The 22,995-nt window shown below is 44.1% G+C and overlaps 1 long non-coding RNA gene across 1 annotated transcript; it reads left to right on the forward strand.

Moving 5' to 3' along the window:
• The first annotated feature begins 401 nt into the window (after nt 1-401).
• Nucleotides 402-10,392, forward strand: LOC132080494 (uncharacterized). Its single transcript, XR_009419569.1, has 3 exons — nt 402-473; nt 7,922-8,007; nt 8,742-10,392. It is a non-coding gene; the product is annotated as an uncharacterized LOC132080494 (long non-coding RNA).
• Nucleotides 10,393-22,995: the final 12,603 nt, after the last annotated feature.

Here is a 22,995-nt window from a genome sequence, read left to right on the forward strand (position 1 = left end):
GTGCTCAGAGCTCCTCCCCACAGGTGTTGGTGGGGGCTCTGGGGGTGTGGAGCTGCCCAGGTGAGGCTGTGGATATCAAACACCACCCAAGGAGCTTCCCTGCAGCTCCAGAGCAGGAATTTCTTAACCTGGAGACTTGGAGGCAGCAGGAGGAATCTTCCCAAGGAGTCCTGGCAAAAGTGAGTTTCTTACTGGTGTAATAAATCCCTGAATTCCTAAATGTAGGGGGATAGAATGTGAGAAAATAAACGTGGTGTAGAAAGTAATCTTCCCCCTAAGGGGTTGCAGCTGGGTTAATTATCAAAGATTGGGAACAGGCCTGGCTTTAATAGGCCACAGGTGTAAGCAATGAGAAGAAGATGCTATAAGAGAGTGGGGTGGCCCCTTGAGAGGGGAGCTGGAGTCAGTTGGCTGCTGTGTGAAGAAGAAAGAGTCAGTGCTTGGAGGAGATGTCCATGAGAAATGCAAAAAAGGTATGAAACAAATTTTTGTGATAGGAGACAACAGTATGGAACCCCTGCAATGAGATGATAACACCTAAAGGGAAATTACTGGATGAGAGGGGGGGTCTTGGGTGGGCTGCTGGGGGTGTGAATCTATGGATGCCCAGCATGTCTGTTCTAGCTCTGGCTATCAGCTCTTGCTTCAAGAGCACAGCAGAAAAAGTCGATTATCTTGTGTGCTTTTATGTGGAATACTTTCTTTGGTCTCAATGTTATAATTTTTAATAGGGTATTAGATAAATGTCATGCTATGTGTTACTTGTTTTGTTTGGATAATGCCTTCTAAATAGGAGTTTAGATAAATTTATTTTTAATTGTTTCTTATTTTGTTTGGTTAATGCCTCATAGTAGGACTTTTTGAAATTAATGTGAATCTATCACTAAATTATAATGGAGCAATTATGAAAATAATGAATTTATGATCCAACTGCTGTTGAAGTAAAAAGGAAGGAAATTACAATGACCTGACTCACCTTTGCTGATGTATCAGAGAGAAAATGAGGCTGGGAGTACTAAATGTTGTATTCAAACAGTTTAATGTACAGAGAGGAACTTTCAGAACTTCACACTGACATGAAATGGGAAATAAGTATTTATTTTGGAATAAAAAAACAATTTCTGACTGCAGAAGCCAAATGGAAAAAAATCTGCTTCAGCTTTCATTAAGAAATTGGTTCTTCCCCCATGGCTTCTTTTGTCTTGAGGGCTTAAAGCACCTTTTTTAAGGATCTGTAATGAAAAATGGTTTTCTCCTCCATAAATTTTGTTTTTATTAGAGTTCTGATGAGGGCAGGTGTGTTCTGATGCTCTGAGTTGCAGAAAACTTCATCATTATCCTTGTAACAAGAAGCACCTGGAGATGAGACTATCTCCCTCTCCACACCTGTAAAGAATCTGTTCAAATCAGTGGCTTAAAAGTTTTTTTTTTCTATGGGTCAGTGTCTGCATTTGTTCACCTTCAAGTGCTCCTCTATTTCCTGATAGTAATTTTATTTAACTAATAAATCTTTGTCAGAGACAATAGAAGGCATGACCTGGGCATGGTCTTTTAGGAAATAAACCTAAACCAATTACTATAGGGAAAATACTCAGCTCTTGATTAAGACTCTGAGGTAATTTGGTGATGACTCTGTTCAGACCACAGTAAAAAGCTTTTTGGTTTTTATTTCTCAAAAGGATTTTCTTCTGGCTGCAGAGCCGTTGCTTGAGCAGTCGCTGCTGTGTGCTCTCGGGTGGTTTGTGTGCTTTGATGCTCAGTGCAGGCTCTGTGCACAGAGGGAGCCCCTGTGCTGCTGTTTGCCCAGCCTGGGCTCATTATGGTCCTGATCCAGGGGCTCCCCGAGGTGAGAACCTGTCACAGCAAAGCTGAGTGCTCAGTGGGCTGCTGGGCTGAGGTGTTAAACCACATTCCTTATCTCTGCATCCTCTGGCTCCTTCCCTGGTGCTGCCAGGACATCCAGCAATTTCTTTCCCTGGATTTTGCTGGTGATGGTATTGAGAATCTCCTATCCCCTCTGTTTGATGTTTGTTTTATTGGAGGTGTTGTTAACCTTTACTCAGTGCACTTATTTACTTCAGGCTTTAATAGTGTGATAAGGTCACCACAAATTTAGTGGGAGGCGTTTTAAGCACTTGCAGCCATAAATCACAGTGTTCATCACCCTTGTGCAGTTTATCCAGAACCAGAGAAATCCATTTTGGTCCAAACCATGAAGGCCAAATAAAGCCAGGTATCATGGTGAGAAAGCTTTGACATATGGCTCTGAGGGAACCTGCACACTTCTCCTCTATAAATTAACAGCTATTTTGCAGAGCTGACAAGTAGGGTTGATATTCTTGGAACTGATCCTATTTGTGGCTTTCCCCCCTCCCCTCTTCCATTCTACTCTCTTGATCTTTCCCTTTAGAAAATCCAGAGAGTGGAAAAAGCAGTCTGTTCTCTACAGTAGGTTTTAAACCACTGGTGGTATGGACCCATGTCACAAGTCTGCTGAACTTGAAACTTTAAAACCTCAGGGACTCATCTCTGCAGAAATATGTTCTTATCTATTCCTTTAGATTAGATTTTTTTCTCCTTAGACGAGACAGCCTTTTCAGGTAGGATCAAACCAGACTGCAGGTCATCCTAAGAGCTGCAGAGTCCAGAAAAGGAACAGCAGTAAGCTCTGTTCAAGATGTGTTGTGGGTCACTAAAGTGCACTGGCCAGGAAATGGGCTCAGTAACTGGAATGGATATCTGTGACAGTATTCACAGGGGTCTGAGGATGAGAGAAGAGAGGAGGATCTGACTCCATGTTTCAGAAGGCTTGATTTATTTTTTTTTATTATATATATATATTGTATTAAAACTATACTAAAAGAATAGAAGGAAGGATTTCTTCAGAAGGCTAGCTAAGAATAGAATAATAAGGAATGATAACAAAGGCTTGTGGCTCAGACTGTCTGAGCCAGCTGACAGTGATTTGCCATTAATTAGAAACAATTAATTTGGGCCAATCACAGATGCAGCTGTTGCATTCCAGCAGATAATCAATGCTTACATTTTGTTCCTGAGGCCTCTCAGCTTCTCAGGAGGAAAAATCCCAAGGGAAAGATTTCTCATAAAAGATGTCTGCAACAGATATCCTGCTTTAATTCCTGTTGGTTTCTGGCCCCTGCAGTACCCCAGGAGCCTGGCCTTACCCCTGCCTACAGCCCAGCAAAATTCAAAGGGTATTGGAGAGGGGGAGGAAGGGATTAGTTGGCAGCAGTGGTGTTGGACTCCTGAACTCTCTAAATGACTCAAGAGGAGATTGATTTCACCTGTAAAGCCCAGCAACCTCCTGGGTTTTAAGCTAGCATTAAAAATTAAATGCCAGTTTGTGTGTTATTAAAGGTGGAATGAAACTGCTGCATCCCACCACGCTCAGAGCAAGAAAAAGATGGAGGCTTTGTAGCGCTCAGCAATGCTGTTACTGTGAAGTGCAAAAGTGGTGTGAGGTGGAAGGATGACTGTCTCCTCGAGTTCCTCCTTCATCTGTGTAGTGAGAGAAGAAAAAACACTCATTCTGAGTGAGAGACAGTGCTGTGATGTCTGCCAAAGTTGCCAAAGAGCAGAGTCTGGCTGGGCTGTGTGCACAGCACACCTGATGGATGCTCAAACACAGCCCCTGTGAAAACAGGCACGGCAGGCTGTGCCAGGCACTGCTGCCTCTCACTCAGTGTCAAATGCTCCCTGCCAGAGCAGCTCCCTGAGTGATAGATTAAAAAGCAGCAAGAGCTCATCAAAGTCCAGATACATCTCTTTTAGATAAATAAAACCTTGTCACTTTGGGGAACTGCAGGGACTGGATGAGTTTTTTCCAAGGCCTGAGGGTGAAGGCAGATCCCCCCCTCACCATTATGGATGTGTTTTGGGTGCACATAACCATTGCTGGTTCTGCCATTTTAATTTTAAGTCCTTGCTTGATGTTTTTCTGAAGAACTGCAGGTCCTGGAAATGTCTGATTCATTTGTTTTTAAAGGTACAAAACTCTTGCCATCATCTGCATAGGTGTAGCATGCATCTCTGCCCTGTCTGCATCAGGCTGGGAGAAAAGCCAAACCTTTTTTTTGTCATCAAAACCTTAGGACTTTGATCAAAGTACATATTTTTGGAGCATATTATGGGGCTGAGAATTGGTGCTGCACAGGAACAATGGAACCTGATGGAGGTCCCTATTACAGGATATGAAAGTGTTGGTCTGTGTGATGAAATTCCAGGAGCAGGAGCCAGAGGCTGGAGTAAACTGGGTGTGCCCTTGGTGCAACCTTCCAGAGGTGCAGACCACAGCTGTCACTGGCAGAGAACAGACTGGAGCCTGAGTCACTGGGAAAAGGGACCCTCACCTTTGAACAGGGTCTGTGCCTCTGCTCATGGCTGTGGTCATCACCACACACTGAAATCTGCAGCTCCACAGCACTTTCCATGCCAGGCAATCTCTCTCTTTAATGCCTAACAATTCTGATAACATTTTAATTTTTTCCTGGCTATGTCCATAATGTTTTTTCTTCAGTGAAGTCTGCTTAGTGCACAGCCATGTTGTAAAGCCAAGCTGCAGTTCCAACCTGCCCCATACCAAAAAAAATTTTGTTTGAAAAAGATCAATTTCTCAGGGAAATTTGCTTTGATTTGCAGAACAGAAAACATCCTCAACTCCCTGTGCTGATGTGTGTGCAGTCCTTGGCAGGTCACAGGGCCTCAGGAGAGGACACCTGAGTTTCCAAGGCATGGGCATGGTTCTACATGTGCCATGTACTTTCTGTCTACTCCTTTCTTCACTGCTTTGAGTGAATTTGAGGGATAAAACCTTACAAATTGTGGTTTGGCCCTTGTAGAATAGATATTTAAATGGAAATAATTGTTTTAAAGTTATGATAGAAAATGATCCACCTTTAGGAGTGGGGCTAAGACCACTCAGCATTTCACAGGACCACTAAAATCCACCACTTTCTTCATCTGTAGGATGATTCATAGCTCCGGAGAGCTTTTTCTTACCTCCTCATGTTTTGCAAAACTATTCTACCTTCACTTCTGAGCTTCCTCCTCCTCTGGCTAATGTTCTCTGGGTAAGGTTCCTGCTCACTGCTGGCAGATGATGACCTAGATCTCTTGTGCATCTTTTCTGAAGAAAGCAGCTGAGCTGATGCTCCTTATTCTCCATGCTGTTTAAAGCTGGGCATGGTTCAGCAGAACTCAAACACTTTGCCCTTGAGAGTAAATCTCAAATTCCAAGATTCATCTCTAGGATTGTGTTTTGTGCTCTGCAGGCTGAGGTGCCTGTCAGGATTTCCTGTGAGCTGTGGGGATGAGTTGATACTCTCCACTTTCCTGCCTGCTGACAGGACACTCACCATGAAATGCTGACTGGCTCAATTTCATTTTGCTTGTTTGATGCTGGCATCCCAATCTCTGAAATCAGAGCCCTGCTCCTTTTGCTGGACTGGGTTCTGTGTGTACTTATAGTGAGCACTGGTTGGACCTGTTGTAGGGAGAATTGATCTGGGCAGCCAAGATGAAGGGCAAGAAATAAAAATATTTTCCCTTTTCCATGGGGAGTTTCAGGCAGAGAGTGGAGAGGAGCAGCCTTGCCTTGGAGCTTGCTAGAAACCCCAGCAATGACTTTGAGGCTGCTCTGGATGTTGGTGGCAGCAAAAGAAGCACTACAGACCTACAGAAGTGTAGGTCTGTGACTCTTCCCTTGCTTGGGGATGAGTGGAAAATGGGATTTAATTGTCTGAACAGCATGGGAGACTTTTGAAATAACAGTTTATTGTCATTTTCTCTGGTGCCATTTCTGCATTGTCAGCACTCAGGTCCCCAAACTTTTCATGTGGGATGAGCACCCCTGTGTGGGGCTGGCAGGTGTGACGGTGTTCACAGGGGTCCAAGGATGAGGGAAGAGATGAGGATCTGACTCCATGTTTCAGAAGGCTTGATTTATTATTTTATTATATGTATTACATTACAATTATACTAAAATAATAGAAGAAAAGGTTTAATCAGAAGGCCAGCTAAGAATAGAATAGACAAGAATGATAACAAAGGTTTGTGGCTTGGCTCTCTGTTTGAGCCAGCTGGGCTCTGACTGGCCATTAATTACAAACATCCAATGTGGGCCAATCACAGATGCACCTGTTGCATTCCACAGCAGCAGATAACCATTGTTTCCATTTTGTTCCTGAGGCCTCTCAGCTTCTCAGGAGGAAAAATCTGAAGGAAAGGATTTTCCATAAAAGATGTCTGCGACAGGCAGGGTCCAGTGGGAGCACATGGAACTGGAGGTGACAGAGGGAAAGGGCACAAATTCAGGATGTCATTTATAAATATGCTTCTAATTGTTACCTTGGTTTGGAAGCCTTTGGAAAAGTGTGGACATATGGACTCCCTTAGCTTTCAGTTGTTTTCAAGAGCATATTGTGAGTGGGTGAGTGTTTGATAGGATGGAAATAAGGAAACCAGAATTTTCCCAAGTGGTGAATCACTTCTGGCTCTCCCATTAACAGAAGGTCTCCTTCTCAAGGTGACTTTATTAATTGGGCCTTTTATCATCTCTTGCATCACAGAGGAAAGTGAAAAGATATCAGCAACTGTGTGTGACCCTGCAGACAGCCACCGTCTGCAAAATCATGCACTTTCCATCAAAAAGTAATTAAATTAGCCCAGATTCCATGAGTAATGCAACTGGATCTCCCTGGCACCTCCCAAGAGAAATGTGCCTGAAGTCAAATGCACTCAGAGACCATATTTGTAACTGAAACAATTATTACTTTAATTCAGTCATCAAATTAATTTTCCAGAAGCAGGAAATGCCAATCACCAGAGGGGATGGCAGCAGAGTGCAGCTGCTCAGGCTCCAACAGGACTGATGGATGCAGAGAGAGGATGGACAGACTGACCATCCTCCTGAGCCAGGAGCAGCCCATCAGTTTGTTCTCTCCTTGCTTTTCCAGATGGAATTTTTGTTTTGTACAATTGTGACAGTGTTCACAGGGGTCTGAGGATGAGGGAAGAGATGAGGATCTGACTCCATGTTTCAGAAGGCTTGATTTATTAACTTATGGTATATATTATATTAAAACTATACTAAAAGAATAGAAGAAAGGACTTTATCAGAAGGCTGGCTAAGAATAGAATAGCAAGGAATGATAAAGGTTTGTGACTCAGCTTTCTGTCTGAGCCAGCTGACTGTGATTGGCCATTAATTAGAAACAACCAACATGGGCCAATCAAAGATCTACTTGTTGCATTCCACAGCAGCAGACAACCATTGTTTACATTTTGTTCTTGAGGCCTCTCAGCTTCTCAGGAGGAAAAATCCCAAGGAAAGGATTTTCCATAAAAGGTGTCTGTGACATACAGTGGCACTGGAGGGCAGCTCCCTGGGCTGCCACAGCTGCTGTGCCCCACGAGCTGCAGGGAGCACGGAGAGGTCAAGGCCAGGAACAAGCCAGGGCTCCTCTTTGTGCACCAGGCACTGAAGAGAAGTAGTCATGACATCTAAATTAGAGCCTGGTAGGGCTGTAGTCAAACTGCATCCTGAGCATTGCCATGAAGGGCAGTAAGTGGCCTGTCACATGCAGTTTGCTGCTTTGCTCATCCCCTGCCCTGCAGATGTCTGTGTGCACAAGGAGTTGTTTGCAGCAGCAGGAATTTTCCCAATAACCATACACATTCCTGCCTGCTGCAGGAAGCAAGCTGAGATGTGAAGATATTGAAGGCCCTTTAATCAGATAGCCCTTGGAAAATCTTTGGTAGGGACAGAAAAACATGGATACAAAGACTTTTCCTTTTATTTCTTTTTCCTGGCTTGTTCTGCATCAGTCTTTTCCAGGAGTCAGGACTGGGGTTAAGAATCTCCATTTCAGGGTTCGTATCAGCTGCTCTGCTTTCCTGACAGGTGCCTTTTCTGAGCTCTTTGGGAGTGCTCATTTTACCTTGCACCGATGGATGTGCTTGCTCCATCTACACTCAGCCCATCAGCAGGTAAAGGAACTCTGCAAATCAGTCAAGTTTAGGACAAGCTGTCTCTATTTCTCTATTTGCTGCCTAAGTTTTTCACAGTTGCTTTCCTAAAGGTTTTCTGTTTTCTGCCCAGCATGTTTTAGCATTGGGATTAGATTCAAGTGCTGGTTCCATTCTATTTTGATCTGTCCAGTGTTTTTTCTTTTTTTGTCACACAAATGATTACCTTGACTGATCTTCACTCTCCTTGTATTTATGCCTCTATGCAGATTTCTCTGTATGGTTTGGTTGGTGGGTAAACTACTTGAAAGGTGACATTTGACTGTTGAGTGGTTTCTTTTTGCTGGTACATGTGGATGCTTCAGGCAAAGTGACTTGAGATCTTGGATTGACAAATGAAAATAACCTTATTGTGAATTTTAAAAATTGGTTTATGAAACCCAGCACCATATGATTTCCTTCAGTGTTTCATGCAGTAAAGAACACTCAGACCCAGGCATGTAGTTGTGATACCTTGATGTGTTTGAAACTTTGGGTTGAGTAATCTTTCTCATCCAGACTTGAAGTGAAATAAGCAGGAGGGAACCCTTGGAGGTAAATACTGAGTGCTCTGCGTGTGGAGTTCAGCCATCCACATGGTTGCTATCAATTGTAATGATGGTTGTGAATCTACATTCTCATGGATCAGCTTGCACAATTACCTCTGGTGCCATCAGAGCATCTCTTGAGGTTCCCTCTTCACTTTTTGCCACCAGCCAGAGCACTTGCCTCCCCTCCAGAGCCCCCCATGGGATCCACTGCACCATTCTCGTTATCTGCGGTATCTCATCAGTATTACCTCAAGGAGAGCTAAACAATCCTGCCGAGGCACAGGAACAGAACTGGAAGGGTCAGTATGAAGCATCCAGCACACAGAGAAATGCCCTGTGTAATTCCCTCCCTCCCATGGGGCAGATTCAGCCTGGATCATCCTGGTCCAGAGGGATACTCTGGATCCAGAGCTCCACCACAAACAACATCCATTTCAGCCCCTGAGTTTCTGTGCTGCTCCAGGAGTGTCCTGGAGTTTGGCTCTGGATGTGATGAGACAGAGATGGGCTACAGGGAACTGGGAAGGGGCTTTGGCCTGGAGGTCCCAAAATCTTCCTGCTGTCCATGCTCTGAGGCTGGACCATCCCTGGTGCAATCTGCAAATCCCTCCCCACAGAGGGATCTGGCCTCAGCTGCAGTTTCCTTGCCCACTTAAGCGTGTTTATTTAGCTTTGCCAAAAAGGTGATGTGTGAAAATTGCTTTTATTACCAGAAAAAGAAGTTTGCAATAAAACCTGTCTCCTTGGGTGCACTAATTCTATTTTACAAAGAAAGAACATATTGTTTTAATTAATCATATGAAAGCAAAATTAGCATGATTATGTGAAAGGTGCTGTAAATCATTCTGATCCACATCATTGAACAAAGAGCACTTAGTTATTCCAGAGTTGTTAAAGATTTTATCTACCCAAGTGAAAATTCAATTAGCACAAACCAGTCTCATATAAAACTAAGGATTCTGACTGCAGGAAAAACTTTGTATGTGAATACTACCTTGTGCCAGTTTGATAGATTACTGTAATTAACTGTATCCCACGCAAGCTAAACAAAATTTACAGAAATGTTGTTGTACAAAAGGAATATCTTCTCTCCTGTTCTTGGCTAGAAACTGGAAGAGTCTCCATAATACTGTTCTGATGATGCTAATCCATGTCAAAGTGAAAAAAAAATGCTGCCAGCAAATGCAGAGAGCTCTGACATTCACTGTTTGGGGTTTTCCCCCTTTTCCTGCTGCATCAGAAACAGGCACTGCACTTAATGTGTCTCAACTTGAATTCAATTAGTTAACCCAAGATGTTTCAATTAAGCCACTTGAATTCAATTAGTTAACCCAAGATACTAGTAGAGAAAGACAAACCAAGAAATAAATGAGATTGCTTAGAAAAAGAGCCACGTTCTTATTCTTGGCCTTGCTGGGAGACTGGCAGAGTGCTAGAGGACAGACATGGAGGGCATGGCAAGTTGTGCCAGAATGCCTCATCCTGGTGTAAAAATAGCTGTACAAATAAACATGTTTGTTCTTGGAAGTGTCTCTCCTCACCTGTTAATTGTATTTGTCAGGCTTTGGCTGAGCTCTCCTCCTGCAAGGAGGAGCTGCTGTTGGTGTGTGCAGGGTCAGGCTCTTTGCTGCTCCATGTGTGCAGTCACACATTGATGCTGCTCTTGGGATGAGCATGGGTTTTGTGTTGCTGTCACCCTGTGGTGCTCTTGGTTTGTCTTGTAAAACACTTTATTAAGCAAATAGTAATTTTTCTATGTTCTAGTATCTTCTAGTGAGAGTGGTCAGGTAGAGAGGAGCTGGTAGTTCTGTTTTAGTATTCCAGATTAAGCAGAATGTGCCCTGTCCCTTATCCAGGCATAACTGGGGGACACTTGGGGAATTATTATCCCCAAAGATTTGTACAATCTGTGGAATGGGCCATGTGTACTGAGGAAGGCAGCTCTTTAGGGTCTTGTATGTAACTGCTACATGTTCTTGTTGAAAATGTGGTTCAAGATATGACCTGGTAGTGTCTGGTGTCTGTCCTTTGTCTCATCTTGGGCTGTCTTTCCTGTGGAGAAAGAGAAAAACCACAATAAAATTGTTCAGTCTGAAGGAAGAAAGGGAGAATGAAAATGCACTTCTCTTTGGATGCTTGGGTGCAAAATGTCACCAATCTCTTGTGTCAGTTGTTTGCTTTGATTGGATTTTTGTGTAGCTTGAGCTTCCTTTCAAATTTAACTAAATGGCCCCAATTTGGATGTGAAGATGGCTCTGTTTGCCAGAAGTGGCACATATTGAGGGTCATGGCTCTTGCAGCAATATCATACCAGGCTGTCTGACTTATGGGGTCTCTCTTGCTTTTTGGACTGGAAAAAAAAAATACCCAGTAATGTAAGTAAGCCTTCAATTGTCAAATGGGCTGGTGCATGTTCCTGGATTTCTCAGCCTGCAAGTAAACCTTGTGGCAGATCTTGGCATGCTTGATAATCAAAAGAGTGCCTGGATGAGATCTCTGTGTGCCCTACCCATCACACTGATCATCCCTGTTTGATTCAGATGGGGGGAAAAAAATCCTTATAAATTGCTGGCACTGCTGCCTGCAGCACCTGAAAGTGTCTTGGACTTCTCCCAAGCATGTAATGGCCTGGTCTGATTCTACTTCTATTACAGCTCAAGCACTGGAAATCCTGGGGTCAGATCCTCAGCTGGAATAAATGAGGATTGCTCTGATTGCAGTCAGAGATCTCTGCCAGGAGGCATCAGTGGATGGGGCTGCTTTCTTTTTTAAGGGGAAAAAGTGGGCAAATGAAACTGGTATCAGAGAAGGATGCAAATGTCTGTAGATACAGGCAAAGTAAGTAAAAGGGTGGGGGGAAGTGAAAGGGAGAAGATGGGAGCAAACACTTGAAGCAGCTGTCACAGAACCATAAAATTGTTTAGGTTGGAAAAGACCTTTAAGGTCATTGAGCCCAACATTGCTGTCACTGCAGTTTAAGTGGAAACATTTACCTGCAGCGCAAGTGAAAGGTCTGTCTGCGTGGCTGAAGTTGTTTGAGCTTGTTCCCTTGGAGGTCAACAGGCAGAGAACTCATTTTTGTGTTTAAAAAAGGAAAAAACCAAGTGTAAACCCCCAGAAATGAACATCCCCCCTGTGCTAGTGAGGGCATCAGTGAGGTGTGACAGCTACACCCTCTGCACAAACCCCATCCCACAGCAGCTCTGTATCTCTTTCCAGAGCAAATCCCTCTTTCTCAGCAGTTCTCCTTCCCTGCCAGTTTAATTTCAATACAGTTGGATTTCAGGCTTCTTCCTCTTAATCCCCACTTATTTCTTTAAACAGAAATGGTCAACCATTTTGGGGCAAGGTGGATTAGTGGAAGTGTTGGCAGAGAGCAATCTCTGTGTGGGAAAGCCCTCAGCAGGTTTCCTCCAGTGCCAGATTAGCTCAGCTGGCCCCTGCTGAGTGAGGAAATGGGTCATTGCTAATGTTGTTTAATTTTGCTTTTCTGAGATGGGCTCTGTGTAGCTCAGCTTTGTTTCATTTGTCACTCACAAACCTCTGTGCCTTTCAATAAAGGATGGCAGTGGTGACACTTTTACAGAGCTAGTGATTAACTTGTGGGTTTTTTTACCCTCAAATTTTGCACTGGTTTAAAGTAAATAATTAATGGGGTAATTTCTTCATGCTTTTCTCTTTGGCCCCCTTACACTCTCGGTCTGTTTGCTGACTGAACAGTAACTCATGAAACTACGGCTGTCACATTGTGGAGTTTATTTGCCTAGTCACTTTTTGTTTTGCAAAATTAATTGGATAAGGACAGATTTAAGTGACTGTGGAAGTTGGTGAAACATTACGTTCTCATTAGCTGGAATAATTCAGTTGCTCTGCTGTAATCTGCAGAATCCCCACAAAAGTCAACAAGATGGATGTGAGTGAGAGGAAGGGAAGTTTTGTAGTGACCTCCTGCCAGGGGGTGGTGGTGGGATGGCTCCTTGCAATCAATATCCCTCTTTTGGAAAGGGCATCCTTGCTGGGCTGAGCCATGGAGCATGAGCAGGAGGCTGCTCCTGTTGATCAGGAGCAGAGTCAGCACTTCTGGTGCATCTCCAAGGCACTTGGCTGTCTGCCCCTTCCCACTGCTGAGGGGTCCCTTCCCCACCCTGTCACTGCAGAATTCCTGCTTGGAAAGGCAAAAATTGTTTCTTCTTTTACAAATGGAGAAGAATAGAGAGGAAAGGAAAGAGGAAAAGGTGGAGCGGAATAGAGAGGAAAGGAAAGAGGAAAAGGTGGAGCGGAATAGAGAGGAAAGGAAAGAGGGGAAGGTGGAGAAGAATATTAGGGAGGAAAGGAAAGAGGGGAAGGTGGAGAAGAATATTAGGGAGGAAAGGAAAGAGGGGAAGGTGGAGAAGAATATTAGGGAGGAAAGGAAAGAGGGGAAGGTGGAGAAGAATATTAGGGAGGAAAGGAAAGAGGGGAAGGTGGAGAAGAATATTAGGGAGGAAAGGAAAGAGGGGAAGGTGGAGAAGAATATTAGGGAGAAAAGGGAAAAGGTGGCAGAGAAAACCAAGTTAGACAGAATTCTTAGTAGCAAATGGGATAGAGTTCTGGTTTTGGGCTCATATGTCCAAGCATGCGTGATTTGAGCACGCTGAGCTGCTTTTTGTCATCACAAATGCTACCATGATATAGGTAATAAAAAAACAAGAAGCAGAAAGGTGATTGAGTTCCTGGGAGACAAACAGCTGGAGCTGCACTGCCATAAGGCTTGGGCATGGATCTGGGGCTGGATGAGTCCCTTCTATAAATAATTGATGAGGAATACAGAACTTGGGATGCTGAGGACAGAAAACAACGTCGGGGACAAAAATGCACAGCTAGGGAGTACTCTGAGAGACTGGAATGAATCACAGAGTGAAAAACAAACCAGACCAGGGGAAGGTTCTGGGGTTACAGCAAATAATGATGCACCTCTGCTGTAAAGAGCCTTGAAAGAAAGGCATTTGGTGAAAGTGCTTTATAAGCTGTACACTGGGTTGAATTCCCACTGAGGCCAATGGAATTGCTCCCATTTTTTTTTTTTTAATGAGTTGATTTGGGCCTCAGTGGCCATGTTTTGGTCCCCTGTGCTTTGGGGATGTTTTCTTACTCTACTGGACAAATATATCAGTTGGATTCAGCTGGACTGTTTGAGCACCAAGACTGTTAATTGTGATTTAGGTTATTCCTGTTGTTTAGGATCATGAGCTGTCATGGAATCAAGACCCTCTTTGCCTATCAGACCTTGAAAAAGCATTTCTGCTCTGGACACAGATAATGTTCTGGTGCTGGCAGGGCTGTTGTACTTTAAGGAAGGATAGAGAGCTAGAAAACAGAATTTATTTGCAACTGTAGGGAGAACTTGGCAGATTTTTTTTTTAGCTAAGAAATCAAGACTGGTGATGGGAGCTTGTCAAAACAAGGCTCCCTAACCATTTTCTTCAAACCAGCATAAGAAATTCACCTGGATTAGATGCGTGACCCAAGTAAAATTAATTCTTTAATCTCCTAATGATACCAAGCAATTAGCTTGTCAGGTATTTATAGCCGACTCAAAAATATTTATATTTTTTAGACTTGAAATGGAAAAGACCATTTTGCCCAAATGTCTTTAAGACTGTCAGACATTCAGCTGAGAGCAGCAGAATGCACTTAGTGGAGGCCACACAGGGGTCATGTTCAGATCCCCATCTCCAAAGCTCTGCTGGATCTTTAATTCTTTCAATATTCCCTCCCAGACCTTCTGGTTAGGGCAGTGCCAGGACACTGACACCTCTTTGCTTTTTCCTTCTTTCCCTCTCAATTACTCATCACATCTGTCTCTGTTTATTTTGAAGTTTTCTGTGACCACCTACCCCATAATTGCAGATCTGAGTGTAAATCAGGAAAGGCACCTGGGGCTTGAGTTTTCCTGTCAATAAATCATCAGGACAATCTGGGAGCTGCAGCAGGGTGAGGTGTACCTGTAGGCCAAATGGGGAGGATGCTGTAAGTGCAGTGAAGCAGGGGAGAGGAGAAAAAAAGAACTAATTATGCTTATTGAATAAAACTATTCTGCTCTTTATCTATGAGAATTAGATTTAGAAGAGGCTGGAGCAAGCTGATTCAGTGACATAGATTTTGGTGTAGCACTGAGGCCAGTGCTGTTTGCAGAAGCAGACACCAAGGTCGTGTCTTTGAACTACACATGTTTTTCATGGGAATAAAAATGAAAGACATTTGTGGTGGCTTTGAACCAGTATCAAAAACAAGAGCTGGAGGTCACAAAGTGACAGTGAAGGAGAGGATGCACCCGAAATATTCATGACAAAAATTTCTTCAGCTGGGTAGAGCTTGGTGCTGCACAAGAACTGGGCTGTGTAAAAATACCCTGCAAGAAAAGGCTGGAAGGGAGCAGAATGGGTCTGCTTTGGGAAAACAGTGCTGCAGCCTGTAAATCCCATTTGTGATGGTTGGGCCAGTGCCTCATAAGCCTGCTGTGGAGGGCAGCTGCAGGCAGGGACCAAAACAGGACCAGGTTCCAAAAGGTACCTCCACACCCTTGGTGGGGGACAGATGCTCCACTCTGCAGCTGCTTTGGTACAAAGGAGTGGCAAGTTGTTGAGAGAGGCAGTGGGAGTTCAGTGCTGGTTTCTATTTTCCCCTGCTCTTGCAGCTTTTCCTGGAGGTTTCACCCCTGCAGGTATCTTGGGTCTCAGCAGCACAGCTGCTGCTTGATGCAGCAGCATCCCTCTGTGCTGTGACATGGTGGGCATGGACAGGAGTGCCCAGCACAGCCATGCCACTGGCAGGGCTCCTTCCCAGGTGGTTTCTTGGTTTTTGGTGAGTGTACCATGTCTGTAGCCATGGAGCTGGAGCCAAGAGTCTCCCTGACACAAAAGGAACACAAGGAGGGTGTTTGAGATGGGCAAGGCTGAGCCAAGTCTCTTGAAACAGGTTATGACACTCAAGTGTCTAAAATGCCCCACAGTTTTTCCCTTATGGACAGTACATGGCTGCTGAGACCCCAAACTCCCCTCTCCAGCTCTTCCCACCCTGTGTGTCACAGCTCAGCTGATGCACAGCCCCTCTGCGTCGCCACATTTCACAGGGAAAATCAAGGCACAATTCTTCCTAAGAATATTCTTATCTCATTGGCAGTGCCTGTGTTTGTGCCAAAGTGGAATGCAATGTGGAGATTGCTTACCCAGAGTGATGGTGTTTTGTTTCCTTGGCCTGTCAGGGCCAGCTCGGTGTGTGTGTGCCAGGACTGTCAGCTGAGAGTCACGAGATTCAAAGCAGTTGAGTGCTGGGCAGATTCAGTTTATATTTAATGTAATATAATATAGATTAATATAGCATAGTAAAGTAATTAATTAACCTTCTAAGATGGAGACCTCCTCATCATTCTCTCCCCTCCTCAGGGGTTGCCTATGAATTTGATACCTCAGAACTCGGCTGAGCTTAAGGAAAAAAGTTTGCCTTGACTTTATATCTTTTGTTGTTTTTTTCCCTCTTGCTGACCTTTCCTGGCTGCTTCCTCATCCTTCCCTGTGATGATGCCTTCGTCCTGCTTGTGACTGTCAGCCTTATCCATCCATGGAGGAGGAGTGTCCTTGGGCAGGGCTGTCACTCCTGCTGATTGACAAAAGGAAGGGCATTTGTCCTTTTGTCTATCAGTGTGATAAGCAAATCCAGTGCCAGTCATTTGCATGCAGGGAGGACGGTTTCATTAAGAATTTCATTAAGATGGTAATGTTTAATGTTTCCTGGAAAAAATGAGTTTTTAGGTTGTTCAATTATATAATTAAAGTCAGAGAATTAGGGAAGATTGCAAGCTGCTTGCATAATGTGGGCAAGTTTAATGGTAAAACTTGTAAATAAGTTCAAAGGAAATGAGCTTTTCTTTATGTTACTTGCCTTGAATGGATTTTGTCTCCTGCAAGAGTGAGGGAAATGGAGAAGGGCATCTGGGCACTTAACAGGCTCTGCCAGAGGAATGAATTCACAGACAGATGTCAGTTTTCCCTGAGTTTGAGCAACAGGAGATGGGTAAAATGATAAAATGCAGAACGTGCTGCTGGGCTGGACCAGGCTGCTCCATGAGCTGTGCAAGGCTGGGATTTCAGAGCGTTTTCTCCACTTTATTCAGCACAGCACTGGGTCACGGGGGGTTTGGCCTGGTGTTTTGCAAAGTGATTTTTTTTTTCCCCTTGGGGTTGTGATGCTGCATGCAGATTGTGCTAGAACTGCCCTGCTCCGAGAGTGGTTTCCCTGAGCTCAAGAGCATCTGAACTTGGAGTTCATTCATGTCCCAATGGCTCCTGAGACTCCCTGACCCCTGTCCTGCCCCAAAACCATGGATCTGTGAGTGGGATCTCTCCTCAGCTGCTCCTGCCTGCTGAGGGTTGCCGGCTCCATGGTATTCCAGAAGTTCTCCAAATCTTCCCATAGCATCCCTCAAATGTCAGCCCTGGAAAGTGTCGTATAAAGGAAATTTATTAGGGAGAATTCCCAGCAGAAGCTCAAGCAGTATAACACCTTAAAAAGGGAATGGTGACCTGACAGAGCTGCAGCAGTGCAATGTATTATGTGCCTCTCCTTTAGTACTTTATACAGGTTATTTTAAGGAAATAACCATTTTGGATGCACCATTATTCTTTATAAAGAAGATCTATATTTGAGTGATTTGAGAATGACAGCTGCTTCCTCCTTGCTTATTTTTCCTGTTTTTTACAGTGTTCCAGTTCATTTCATTGCAGGCTTTTATTTTGTTCAGTTCATGACTTTTGATTGCTGTCCAGCATATTATTTCATATGGAAAATAATGTAGATTAACTAATTTATCCAGTCTCTTTTAATCATTCAGCTTGTGAAATAATAAAAAAAATATTTAATTTATTAAGTCTCATCAATTTTCCCCCAACTCAATATACATTCTATAACCATTCCTTGGGTTGTGAGATGGTTTAGAGCATTTATTTTGGATCATTGGTTGCATTTACATGTTGCACGTTACATTTTTGGACATAAGATGAGGCTGTGTATTTTCCAGTGTTAATAATCTAGTCTTGGTGGAAGATTCCCTTTAGCCCCTGAGTGAGCTTTTGCCTCAATACTTGTTTTCACAGATGAAGACTCTTGATTTTTTTTTTCTTTCCCCCTGGCCTCTGTGCATTCAGCAAATCTTCTCAGCACATTGACAAGAATGATGCATAGGTCTTTCATTATTATTTATCTGCAATGTTTTATGCATCAATGAATCCCATATTTTCCTTCTGCCTGATAAATACTTGGCTGCAGGGAGAAATGCACCCACCTGGTCATTAGCAGTCAAAGAATGGTGTGTCCTGGGAGAATAGTGCTGGGTCAATAAAATTGTGTCTAGGCATTATGCTGGACAAAAGGGGATTACTGGGCTATTGAATGGGAGGTGAGTGATTATTGATTGAAGTATTTGTGTTTTGAAATAGCTCTGAATAAAAACATACCTCACGTGTAGTCACTTGCCAAACTTCTGGTTTTTCTCTGTGCTAATGGGAAGAGTCTTTTTGTGCTGCTCATGACCAGTGATGTTATTCACCTGCTCAGTTCTGGAGCCTGCCCTGTGCAGTTTCAGACTTGATTTGTGGGTTCTGAGTTGTTGCCAGTGAAATTGGGAATTTTGGGACCCACAAGGTCCAAAATGTACCATCTGGATTTGCCCCTGACCCGTGGGTCCAGCCTTGCCCCACAGCTCAGTCTGGCAATAACAAAGTTCTCTGGAGCAACTCTCTGCTTTAGCACTGCTCTCCATTTAACATTTCCATATTTCCTGTCATCAGAGCATTGAGGAGATTGGGAATGTACTTTGCTTCCCAAATTCCCCGGAGGGCTCGGATTTCTCACTGCAAAGTAGTTAAGAATGCTGCATAGATGGGCAAGATTGATGAGCAGTAAGTAAAATATTTAAAGACGTGTGTAAGACAAGCTTTGCATGGTATCCATTTATCATCTTGAGCAGATTTCATCTCCAAGCTGAGTTCAGACTTTTAAAGGAGAGAATGAGAGCCTCTGCTCTTGGAACTGCAGCTTCAGAGAACTTCAAGGGGCAGCAGAATTAGTGTCTGTGCATCTTTATTGAACTGGTACTCACTCCCCATTTATTGCTGCAAAGGTTTGGTTGCTGCTGATGGCAAGAGGGACACAATCAGACATTTCAACAGTGTAATTAGTGTGGTGTGGAGGCAACAAAGTTGTTCCAAGGTCATGTTGTCACATCAGAGCACGCTGTTTCCTGCATCTCATTTCTGTGCCCACACACAAAGAGACACTTTTCTGGCTGATATTTATAGAGAAGTCCTACAGTCATTTTAATTATGCACAACATACTGATGCCTGCTTCACTGATCATAATTGCAGCTCTGACCTGTTTTATTTTGTGATTTAGATGCTTTCTCTTAAGCCTTGCTCTGGGCTATGATTTACAGCAGCAGGTACTGGGAGGGAGGAGACAGCCATTGATAACTCAGCTGTGGCTGGTGGAGGCTGAGGTGAGCTCTGGGCTGTCACTGAAGGGCTCCTACATGTCCTGAGCAGTCTTGCCATGTCTCAAACCCCTGGGAGGGAAGGGACCAGCTGTTTGGAACATGGTCTGTCCAATTCTGCTCCAATGGCCTGTCTTGTTCACCCCCTCTAACTTTGTTTTCCCTCCTAGCATGAGAAGTTCACAGCCAAAACCTTCACAGTCTGTCTATTCTTTCTCAAAAGGATTTTATTTCTGATCTGAGTGATTGGTCATGCAAAGGCAAGTTCAGGGAGTGCCCTACCACAGGCAGCCCTGTGCATGGTGGTGTCCAACAAAAATCCCAGCACTACTGCGGTGCCCCTTGCCGTTGTCACATTAAAGTTTCACTGAGAGGAGAAATCCATTTCTTGTAAAACAAGGAAATGTAGGAACGTGGCATCAGTGCTGCATGTTGTAGCAAAAGCACCCCCAGGGAGTGTCTGGGGAGACTTAATTTTTAAATCCCTTGTCATGTTGTTGTGCCACTGGCTCGTTTACCAGCAGAGGTGTCAGAAGACAAGTTCCATGGGGCCTCTGCAGTGCTTGGAACAAAACATTTGTCACCTAATGCTTTTAAGTGGTTCCCAAGGGCAGAAAAGATGGGAGTGTTGGGGAGAGAAGATGACCCATTTCCATCTTTCAGGAGTCTTCCTCACATGGAAGCTTTGCTAGGAGGGGTTTCTGCTGATGGGGGAAACACAAGATGCAACAAACTCTTTGGAGAGGTGTCTGTCCATGGAGTGTGGGTTACAGAGCCTTGTTTTGATCACTTTAGCCCCATTAACAGGTCAGGGCTTGTATCTGTCCTATCACAGTCAAACCCTCTCTAACCAGCCCATTGTACCTGATCCCTCTGCACACGCCTTGTGGTGCATCTCCTGAGCTGAGCCTGGAATCATGAACCCTAAAATTGAGTAATCTCCTGTCCTGGGACTCAAATAAGACCATTCTGGCTGCAGCAAAGGCTTGGGTTATTCCCCAGGGTGAAAGGATCCTGGTTGCTGGGTCAATGAAGGCACCAGGCCCCCCTCTCACCTGACAGGTACAGAGCAAGGGCTGGGCCCTGTGTCTGCTACTCAGGGCACTTCAGCTCTTGCTATGCATATTACTAATTTTTACTTTTGTTTAACAAATTTAGCATTTCCCCTGAATTCTTCACTAAGTCTTAAAGCAACTGGTGCTTGTGTTTGGATGGACTGGAGAGCCACATCCTCAAATGACAGGCAGAAGTTTAATCCAGAATTAGTGATCAGGAAGGTGTCTTGCTGCTTGCTCTGCTTCTCCCCTGGAGTCAATCTGACTGTATTCCCCTCCAAGGATTGAGACTGCCTTTTTATTTTTCTTGTTTTCCTTTGGTGTGTTGTTCTGTGGTATTTTAAAGAAACGTGACATGGCAAAACTCTTGTATTGTTCCTGGGTGCATCTCTGAGCCTTGCAAAGGAGGCTCAGGCTCTGCCTGTCTGTCCTTGCAGGGAGCTCATTTCAGATGGTTTCTCTGCTGGGTGCTCATGCCACCTCTAGAGCACAGCTGGTGAAAATAAACTAGAGGAGATGGATTGTGTAGGCACTGAGTGATGATCTGTCTTGAGGAGCTAAAGCCTGAAAGTTGTTTGTTTTTTGTTTTGCTATCCAATGTGCTCCTGCTTCCTTGCTTGAGTCACGTAGAAGTTTAGAAGTTATGAGTTAAATGGATTTAGGTACTTGGCTCATTCAATGATAAACCCCTTGATGTCCCTTTGCTTTCTGTCCTGACAATCTCAAGGTGTCAGTGAGTGATTTCTTCTGTCCTTCTGCATGATGGAAAGAATTCTGACAGTGTGGATAGATGTCACTTGCTATCAGGTGCAGATATGAAATGGCCAAGAAAAGCATAATGAAATTTTAAGTAATTTCCTTTGCTGTCTTCTGAAGCTTGGGAGAATGTTTTATTTTGATGCGTGGTTCCTTCTTTTACCAAATGCATTTCTCCTTCATTCTTAGCCTTTGGCGTTAGCAGGTCAAATGAGGCTGGCAGGGCATGAGCAGAAAGCATCCTCTGAACCTGCACATGAGCACCCCGGACCTGTGCTGGGTGAAGCAGTGCTCTCCTGCCACAGGCTCCAGCTTGGTCCTGGCTCAGATTCCTGTGGACACTGGTTTTGTAAGCATAAATCTTGCTGGGATCTGCCTCTCTCACTTAGAAGTTGCAGCTTTCATGCTGGCACGCAGTTATTGGAAACCACAGCAACGCTGCCTGTTTGCATGTCATTAAACCATCACTGTCAGCCTCCTAATTCCAGAGCACAGCAATCTGTTGACAGCAAAGACTGAGGAGAGTGGTACTGACACCAGCAGGACAAGCAAGGGAGCTGGGAGGGGCTGTGTTTGCCCCGAGAGAGCCTTCCCCAGCGAGCAGCAATTGCATGGCTCACCTTCCTGTCCTGACCTGGCAGCAATGCACCCTCAGCTGAAAGCCAGGAGCTTCTTATTGATTATTACACACCATCATTAACCTGCACATGCTGAACAGAGGCATTGAAGTAGAGAGTGAAAATCTGGCTTTCAACTCCTGGGACTGATTTTCCAGGGAGGTGAAAGCAAACCTGTGACAGTCAACAAATTGGGAAATTCCTGATGTGTCACACATCAGTGCCAGCCTGTGGAGCAGCTCAGGAGGATCTGATGCAGAAATTTGAGCCATTAACAGACCTCATATGTTGTCCATATCCTCATGGATGGGCCAGGGTATAAAATTAGCCAGGCAGTACAACAGACTGCAAGTCTGGCATTTCAGGCAAGTTCACCTTCTACAAGTGCCCAGGATGGGGTGATGTTGCTTTGGATGTGCTGCTTTTCTTATTCAGAAACAATTGGCCCAAAACAGCTGGGGTAGGGACAGTGTGGCATTGCCAGCTCAAACAGGGGAGGTAAGCTTGTAGGCAGGCAGAGGAACAGGACTGTTTTTTTTTTTTTTCCTGTTTTGCTTGTGGAAATGTGAGTTGCACGCTAAATATTGAATCCTCCAGTGGCAATGCCAGGGTTTGTGGCTTTGCCCTCTTGTTCTTCAAGTCAGGTCCTTGGCTGTTGGGTGTGTTGTTGAGGCTGCCACCAGTCCTCCTCTGCTCATCCCCTGAAGCTACCTTGTGCTGTAATTGGTGAGAAAATGTGCCAGAACAGGCATGTGTTAGAGCAACTTAGTAATTTTTATCAGACAACAAATATTTTCATTTATTCTCTCTTGCAGAAGAGGCCTTGGTTACTCTTTGGGAAAATTGAACAGAGATAATAGGTTTGTGCTGATGCTGCTCTTCTATCTTGCTTACTCAGAGCTGACCCTGTCTCTGTGGTGGGGGACCAGCCAGTCCCCTGAACATGTCACTGCCAAAGCAAACCGTGTAAATCTAATGATCTTACACACTGCTTTCAAAGATGGAGGAAACATTTGTAATACTCTGGTTTATCACTAAGCTGCTCAGTCATGAAAGAAGCAGAAAGCTGGTGCATTCAAATAGTAGTATAAAAATAACAGAGGAAGAGAAAAATGTTTTAAGAAATCCCACTGTGGTGTTGGCTTTTCCTGTCAAAAAGACCAATGTTTTGGCTGGGTCAGCATGACGGTAACAGAATTTCTGAGACGTGGTTTGATGCAATATTTGTGAAGGTAGTGTTTGCTAAATTTATTTTCGTTTTTCCCCACCAATCTCATTCCCCATTCCGTAGTTACACTAAAAAAAATTGGCATTATACACACTCTAAATTATTAAGTTTTTCTTTATGGCGACTACCCACTGGTGAGCTTTAGTAACAATTATCTTCCTCCCAAAGTACAGGTCTGCACGGCAGGAGATTAGATTGGTTTTGTGACTTTGCAACCAACTTTGTTTCTAACCTTGA

Source organism: Ammospiza nelsoni, chromosome 16 (assembly GCF_027579445.1).
Source record: "Ammospiza nelsoni isolate bAmmNel1 chromosome 16, bAmmNel1.pri, whole genome shotgun sequence".
Lineage (NCBI taxonomy): Eukaryota > Metazoa > Chordata > Aves > Passeriformes > Passerellidae > Ammospiza > Ammospiza nelsoni.